General features: G+C 36.2%; 1 pseudogene; it reads left to right on the plus strand.

The window, feature by feature from the left end:
• Positions 1–8,906: 8,906 nt before the first annotated feature.
• LOC145294478 (5S ribosomal RNA) lies at positions 8,907–9,023 on the plus strand (annotated as a pseudogene).
• The last annotated feature ends 266 nt before the right edge of the window (positions 9,024–9,289 follow it).

Below are 9,289 nucleotides of genomic sequence, written 5' to 3' on the forward strand. Positions count from 1 at the left end.
GTTCGTTCGCGTATCAACGAGGACCATCTAATCATCCTAAAAGTATGAGGGATGACTCGCGCTGAATTGTGAAGCAAAGGTTGCGCAATCTTAAACCACTCCTTTCCTGAGTCGGCACTGCTTGAAGTCCAGGACAACCGGAAACAATGTTGGCACAAGAAAAGAATACATAAAGCGCCTGGTGTTCTCACATAATCACTCATTTTAGATCTGACACGGCTCAACGATGCTTACCTTCGGTGATCTAACGGTGCATCAGCATAATTATTTCTTTTTACGTTAGTAACGTATCGTACAATTATAACAGATTTTCATCCACACTGTAAATAACAATACGGCATAATCACGTTGGCGCATCGGTTCTCGTAAGATCGTCGAAGTTAAGCAACGTTTGGACTGGTCAGTACCAGATGGGTGATCATTTACGAATACTTGGCGGTGTATTTAGGAGGACATCGACACATCTCTATAAAAACTGCAATAACCTAACGCCATCATACCCCATGACAGGTATATACAAAATACTGGTGAACGCTATATTCCCATGGAACTTCTTCCTCCAAAGGAAAACAGTTCAACTTATCTAGGGCGAGTACCGCGTCGTTACTGTAGGTAAATAGACACTTTTTTTTATTGATATACTTCTGAAACCCAAGAAATTGAAGAACACGGACAAGAAATACGAAAACAAAAAGAATGCAATTAAATTAGAGAATAAGAAGAAGAAGAAGAAGAAGAAGAAGAAGAAGAAATGTGAAGCAAAATGTAAGAATAAGTGCGGAAAAAATGAAAAAAAAAGTCACAAAAAGAAAAAAAAAAGAGCAAAAAATAAAGAAAGAAATAATGAAAAGAAAGGGCAAAAAAGACAAAAACAAACGAAAAGAAAGAAATGAAATAAAAAATAAATGAAGGATACGAGACAAAAAAGAAAAATAACAAAAGAAAGGAAAGACACTAACAGCACGAATACCAATATCAAGAGAAAAAATAAACAGGCAGCAACAAAAAAAGGCAAGAAAATAAAACACACAAACAAACAAAAAAAAAAATCAAAGAATAACCAGAAAAGAAATATAAAAAAGTACGAGAAAAAGCAAATAAAAAAATGAAAAATAAAAAGCAAGAAAAAAGAAAAGAAAATGGGAGATACAAAAAATTACACAGAAGTAATAGAAGGAAAGTAAAGGATGAAAAGGGAGAATTCCTCTACTATTTGTATAGGAAAGTAAAGAAAATGAAAAATATAGAAAGAAAGAATGAAATCAAATTCGAGAGAGAGAGAGAGAGAGGGAGAGAGAAAGACAGAGAGAGAGAGAGAGAGAAGAAAAAGAAGAAGAAGAAGAAGAAGAAGAACATGATACGAAGTGTAAATTGAACAGTAAGCTATTAACAAATATTTTTGCAATGAAAAATAAAAGTAAATACAACGGAAACCCTGTCACCTCTGAAATTGATGAAGAATATTATTATAACATTGGGACTGATTAATGGAATAAAAAAGTTTGGTCACTCAAAAAGACGGTTATAGTATGCAAGGAAGCAGTATCGTGGTAATATGTTTCAGCAGCGAGAAGCCACTGGAAAGAAACTCTGTTCAGGAAAATGTCGACTGATTCTGAGCACATGGAAGGGTAAAAGAATTTGACGTTAACGACAAAATCTTGTTTACGAAAAAATACTTTCTGAAATTGCAAGCGGAGAGAGGTGGGAAATAATTTCATATTAAATTTCTAAAAGCCATTTCAAAAATTGAAGAATAAGCTTTTAAAATTTATTTTTGCAATCTCTGGATTGATGAAAAGTAAAAAAAATAAATAAATACATAAATAAAACGAAAGCCCAGTCCACTCCACTTATAAAATTGTTTACTGATTTTTTTTTTTTTTTGTTGAAAACTTTAATTCATTGGAACACCATTAATCAAATACCAAATCTAAAAATGTAAAACAAATAAATAAATGTTTAGAAAAAAAAAAATAGGTATTCAATTTTTAAGATGGGGTTCAGATTTCCGTGTAAGTTTAATGTAAAATAGTCTCTCACCTAGATTTTTCATTTTTTTTTTTAGTTAATGAGTCACCATTTATAAAGGCCAGAAGCCACTCGAGAAAAAGGTTTAATGTGATTGGATGACGCTTTTGAATTAAGATTGTTTTAAGTTGTACTTTAAAAACACGAAGAAAAACTCACTTCTTATTTCTCGGTTTATTTTACTCTCTCGATACCTATTTATTATTATTATTATCATTGTTGTTGTTGTTGTTATTATTATTATTATTATTATTATTATCATTATTATTATTATTATTTATCATTATTTATTGTTTTTATTATAATTAATTATTAGTTTTTTATTTTGTTATTTTATTTTTGTTATTACTATTATGTATTGTTTTTTTTTGTTGCTTTTTTTACATGGGGGTCACCACTTATCAAGGCCCGAAGGCCACTCAGGGATAAGGGTTATTGCGTGTACAGTAATCAATGAGATAGTATTGTAGTAATCATTAGTATTGGGGGTTTTGATAGAGTGTCTTAAGGGGGCGGGTTGTCAGGAGTTTATTTATGTTGGACTTGAAGACGTCCACGTTGTAGTTAGGTGGGAAACAGGCAAGCGGCAGAGAGTTCCACTGGCGTGCAGTTCTAAGAAAGAAGCTTTGCTCATGGAATATACGTTTGGATTTAGGCACATATAAAGAGTGGGGAAAATTATTGACAGTAGTTTCAGCCAGACGGGTGTTTCTCTGAAAGATTGGCGAGGGGGGGGGACGAGGGATTGGAGCTCAGACGAGCACCTGCCATGGAAATAGCGATAAAACAAAGACAGGCTTGCAACGTCTCTTCTGTGGGAGAGGTTGCAGGGAAGAGAAAATGGCATCCCCCACTAAACCACGAAATCTATTTTGTACTCTGTCAAGGCAGGATAGGCTACTTTTAGCAGCTCCTGCCCAGATGTGGCAGCAGTACTCCATCCTTGGACGTACTTGGCTTTTATAAAGATAGAGAATTGCATCAGTAATGAGATATCTTCTGGAGCGATAGAAGGATCCTACCATTTTCCCAGCGTCCCTGGCAACAGATTTGATGTACGTGTTCCATTTTAGATCAGGAGTAAAGGTCAAACCCAGAAGCTTGTCAAAACATGGAGCCTCTCCAAGACGAGAGCCACCATTTCAATTGATGCCAGATGGGGATTTTATTATTATTTTATTATTATTATTATTATTTATTATTATTATTATTATTTACAATTGTTGCTATTGTTATAATTGTTATTATTATTTGTTGTTATTATTATTATTATTATTATTATTATTATCTTTTTTCTCTTTCTTTCTCTTTCATTCATTCACTCACTCATTCTTTTTTTCTGTACTCCCTAATCCTACCCTCCTTTCTCTCTCTGATAATCGTTTTCCAATAATGGTCGAGAGATGAAGAACCTTATGAGAGGATTGGAAATGATTGCTGTGATGGAACAGGTTCGAATTATTATTGGACAAAGTTCGTAACAGGAATCTTCTTGTTGAATATAGAGACGTGGCGACGAACATTTAAAAGCAGAGGTGTGCACACACGCACATTCCAGATTAAGTTGATCTACATTTTGATGTCCCATAAAACGACAGGAATTAATGAAAACAAAGAGCTGTTTACATTCCAAGGTCAGAAGTTATGCATTGCGAAATGCAAAATAGAAAAAAAGAATGTAATATTTTGATGTTTATAATTACAGGAATGTCGATTTGTGACTATATAAAAGGAATATAATCAGAAAACAGAAGAGAGCAGACCGTCGAAAAAAATAAATAAATAACGTGACATGTTTGCTATTGCGCCCATCGCCAAACCAGAAGTGACTAGGTTTAAATTAAGGCTAGTCAATCGTGAAGAGGGGATGACTTTCGAAAATATCATCGAAAATAGCGACCCATCTCTATATAAAAGTGCCCAGTTGAGGGTGAGGCAGAAAAGGTGAAAGTCACACAAGGCGTGAACTTCAGTTCTCTTCATAGTAGATTGTTGCAACTATGTCCATATTATAGCCATTTTAATCTCACATCTCATATGACACTGGCATTAATATTTTTCCTTGATCCTTAAAAGTTGGGTTATAGTTGAAATTTCGACAAAATTTCAACCTCATTTTTTCCAAATTTATGTATGATCCAAGTCTGATAATAGTAACCACGATGGTTTCCAATGCCAGAAGTTTCTTTCCAATCTCTTCAAGCTTGTAGAAATATCTTCCTGCTGATTACCTATTCCTCCTGCCTATTGACCTTGGTCTTTTCAAGACTAAGATCAATAGGCATTTTGTGTCTGCAATGATAATCTTTCATTCTTGTTAAATCCTTACATCGAGTTGCTTAATGCCTTGTCTGGAGCGATTACTATAAACGACACTTTGAAATCCACCATTCCCAGCTCTTACTATACATTGCTTCCTTTGTTCCAGCTCATATGACCCATTGGTCTATTGGTCTCCATTAATTCGCTGCGTTGATAACTCATTGAAATAGAGCTTCCTATTCCAGTAGGTTCTTTCTAAGAACTGCAAGCTCACTTTCTACCTGCTCACTCTTTTCCACTTAACAATAGCCGTGTTTTTTTGTTTTTTTTTTAAACTAAGGTCAGTAGACATGTCTTATATTTGCGATAATTCGCTTTCGTTTTTCTTAGTTCCTTACATCAATTGGCTTCACTGCTTGTCTGGAGAAATTTCCATAATTAGCAAAAAAACAAAAAAACAAAAAAAAACAAAAAGAAAAAAACAAAACAAACAACTTCTATTAATAAAATTTGCAGTTGATAACAAAAATGGCTCCTTTTGGAAAAAATATTCCGAACAGGATAAAGTATTTTCTGAAATGAATAAACTCGAAATACATTTTATTGACTTGAACAAAATTGATACCAGAAACCACAAGAAATAGCTAATCAAAATGAATTGAAGATAACTGCTGCCTGATCTTCGACAGCCGAAAGAACTTTCTAACTCATTTTCTTCAATCGGTTGGACACCGTCCAACTTTCTGGCAGTGAAGGTATTTAGTTTTCTCCCATTTAAAGAACTTAGACACCAGGGCGGAAATTAGGATTAAGAAGTCAGCGCCCTCGTGGAGGGGCACTTTGACCTGCAAAAAGCGCCTGGGTAGCTCCGTCGGCATTCGCTGGTGAGGGCGTCTGAGGCAGTTAGCAATAAACTAACCCCTTCTCAAAAGGAGAAGGCAAGAGCTGGGAAGGTGGACCTCCTAGAACTGCACAGAATTTAACTCCCACCACAAAATCAGCAGGGATCGGATCATCACAGGAATGGTTTGATCTTTGTTGATTTTGGGGGCCGAGGATAAAAATCCCTGCCACTGAATTAAACTTTTGTTACTGTTTTAAAAAAGGTTTTCATTGTTTTCGATGCTACGTTTTCATTTATTATTTATCTAATAAGACATTTATATTTTAGACTAGCCTGGGTTCCCGGCGTTGCCCGAGTGTTTGGAGGTATGTGCTGAGCAAAAAAAAAAGAAAAAATGTAGTACTAGGCAGGCAGGCTCGAACCTGTACCGTGAAGGAGGAAAAGCACGCAAAATAAATAAATACGGGACGTGTTTGCTGCTGCGCCCAATCGCCAAACTGGAAGTGACGTAGTTTAAATTATGGCTAGTCAATCGCGAAGAGGGGATGACTTTCGAAAACATCAGCGAAAAAAACGACCCCTCTCTATAGAAAAGTGCCCAGTTGAGAGTGAAGGAATCAATGTTTTTAGCCAATGTTTCGATATTTGTCGTCCGAAGGGTCGAGCTTCAAAACGATCTCGTGAATATCCGTCGCTTCTGCAAAAGTTTTAGGCAGGCATACATACATACATACATACATACATACGTACATACATACATACATACATACATACATACATTTAAACAAACAGATGAGATTTATATTATAGAGTACGCATCTATATACAGCATAATCACGTTGACTCACCGGTTCCCGTTGGATTACTGAAGTTAAGCAATGTTGAGCCTGGTCAATACTAAAATGGAATTCCAGGTGCTATATGTGCTCTTCGCTTATCTCGGCATTATTTCCAGTTGTCTTGAACTTCTTGCCACTGGACTTAAGCAGTGCCGGTTCAGAAGAGATGTGGTTGTTGATTGCGCAACCCTTGCCCATAATTACACGCACCTACCCTTTAATTTTATAAAATTATCTGTAAATAATGGCTTTACTTAAAGTTTAAAATGCAAAAGTATCATACTTCTGTTGTGTACTAATCAGAAACATTCATTTCGAACGCGCCACTGCGATATCAAAGAGCGTATGTTGATTTTATGAAATTATTTTTACATAACTAGCGGGGGGGGGGCTTAAATATGCTATTTATTTTGTCCAGATTTGAAGTGATTTCAAAATTTAAAAAAAAATTGGGGTGCTATCAGCTAGAATCGAAACTGTTGTATTCGAAGTGTGTGACGTTACCACTGTACCAACGTGGTATAGTGATTAAAAATTGAAAAGTAAAAATAAAGTAAGACGAATGTACAAAATGTATAACGACTTTTTCAATTTTGACCCAATTTTTGACCCCTTAAAACTATTTTAACCGGCCAAAGACCCATAAAAGAACGGTCCGAAAAAAATCCAATCATTTGAGGCCCTAGTGCCACTCTGCGACTTTTAGTTTCGGAGGAGATAGAGTTTGAAAATATGGGGACTGACAGACATATAGCCTTTTATATATTAGATTACTTGAATCAAACGTGCAAAAGTAAAGTATCATGGTCCAATTGTGCTTTAAAAATTAACATTTATTTCGAGCGCGACCCTGTCTTGTAAAAGAATCTACAGTTGATTATATAGTCTAAGCCTTTCTGCTTGTGTAGTGATAAAACTTCTCAGATGCACTTGCGATGTTAGGCTGTATAAAAATGTTTGGTCAGAATTGGACTTTCTTTGATCGGATTGTTTCGATTATCGATAATTTTTGGGCGCATTCCGATACAAACTCCACGTAAGAACACTTACAGGCACATCAAGTAAATTAGTTTGAAATTTCAAAAAAATTGGCCCAGCCATTTTTGGAGTCAATAGGGAACACACACACACACACACACACACACACACACACACACACACACACACACACACACACACACACAGAAAAATTCCTTTTATATAATAGTAAAGATAAGATCAATTATGCGAAATTGCATTACGATATTTAAGGTAGAATAAATTTGCGCATCTGTAACAAAACCACTGCCACTTACATAGTAGCAACAGCGTGTCACGTATGCAAATGACCAAGCCGTGGTGCGAGGTGATGTCACCGCGCAGGAAGAGGAAGGAGAAAAAAAAGGAAGAGAGAAAAAAGTACGTATCAGCATGATATTTTTTTAACCACGTGCTAGCGCGAGAGAGACTTTTAAGCACGTGTCTGTGAAAGAGGACCTTTCAAATAAGATGCCGCCCCCCCGAATTTTAACAAAATTTTTGGACGACCGTGTGTCGTGATGCGAGCTGCAGTCATAGCAGCTCGTTGTAATTGCTGAATGAGAAACTCTTAATTGTCCCAAAGAAAGAAAAAAGCAGGGTTGCGACAATATTTTCGCTGGCTTGGAAAATAAAAGTCAGTGGTTTGATGATGAAACGGTTATAGATGCTTTTTCTTCCAACTGGAAAAAAGCTGTCGAATTCCTTTCCTTTGTTTCTTTGCGATACACAACATCGGGTCCATGTTTAAATGTAACGACTACTTTACATGAAACTTGTTTGGAATCGTTAGAAAGGATGTATATCGGTACATATGTTTATGTATAGATAAATGTAAAATATACGATATGATCACGAAGCTGAAACTTTTGTCTCGAAAACATGAAAAGTCACGCTCAAAATTAAGATCAAGTTTGAGTCGAGCGATAATGTTCATTTAACCGCGGCACGTCTGCAAGGAAGAGGGTAAAAACATGGCCATGCTTGTCGGATCATTTGAGCTGGACTTTGGAATTCATTCTTGGTTTCTTGCTTTCGAGACTGTACTAACACGCAGAAGTTTAAATGTAATGTGAACAGGCATCTTGTTACTCAACCCTGCACAGTTGCCTGTTAGACACGACCCCAAATCGTAGCCCCTTACGTTCAATACGTTATGTATCCTTTTTATTATTTCAAACAAGGCATATTGATGCCTTGTTTGAAGTAATAAAAAGGATACATTTTTTTACAAGACGATACAAAAAACAAAAAAAAAAAAAAAAAAAAAACCAAAAAAGCAGGCAATCTGTCCGATTCCGCGCCTGGCCTTCGCGGCTTCCTTTAACAAGTTCAAACGAAATCAGCTCATCTAAGAAAAAAAAACAAAACAAAAAAAAAAAAACTGACGCAACAGAAGCATCTTATATAATACACTTATTTTATTTTATTTAGATGTATAAATATGCATCATAACCAATTGTAGTTCTTGATAGTCGCAACCCAAATATATATAGATAGTCACATTTAATGCTACTAAGACCACACTTCTTTCCTTTAACGACTACAAAACCCTTCTCAACCACCGATTGCAACGATAAATAACATAACCTCTCACTCAAACTCCTCAGTTAAACATTCATAGGAAACATTAATTGGAACAAATATATTGAGGACATTGTCAGGGCTGCAGCAAAGATAGCGGGCTTCCTAAACTGTCCTTGAAAATTACTAACACTAGAGAGTATCCTATGTCTCCACAAATCCATAATCCCTCCATGTATGGACTACTGTTGCTACACCTGAACTGGTGTAGTCTTTTACTCTTAAACAAGGTCCAAAAAAAAGTCTATCGCACAAGCTTCTGTCACGTGGTCGGGTGTTTGTGTAACAGTGTACATTCAATGTTCATATATTCGTGTGTATATATTGATATATACGGCATTATCACGTTGACACACCGGTTCTCGTCAGATGACCGAAGTTAAGCAACGTTGAGCCTGGCCAGTACCAGATGGGTGACCATTTAGGAATTCTAGACGCTGTATATACTTTCCGCTTATCTCAGCATTGTTTCCAGTCGTCGTGAATCTCCACTTGCCACTGGTATTTAACAACGTATACTCGGGAGAGATGTGGTTGGGGATTGCGCAACTCTTATCACAAAAATTTCACGCACAGGCACACCTACTGTGGGTATCCATAGTTTGTCAAGACTGAAGGAAGCCGCAATGTATTGAAGTTTCTTTTAATGAATGTGTGTATATAGAGTTTGTATACGTTTGTGTATACGTGCCACCAAATCGCTGTGTGTCGT

The sequence above is a fragment of the Euprymna scolopes genome, chromosome 15, assembly GCF_053919585.1.
Source record: "Euprymna scolopes isolate OS-2025 chromosome 15, ASM5391958v1, whole genome shotgun sequence".
Lineage (NCBI taxonomy): Eukaryota > Metazoa > Mollusca > Cephalopoda > Sepiida > Sepiolidae > Euprymna > Euprymna scolopes.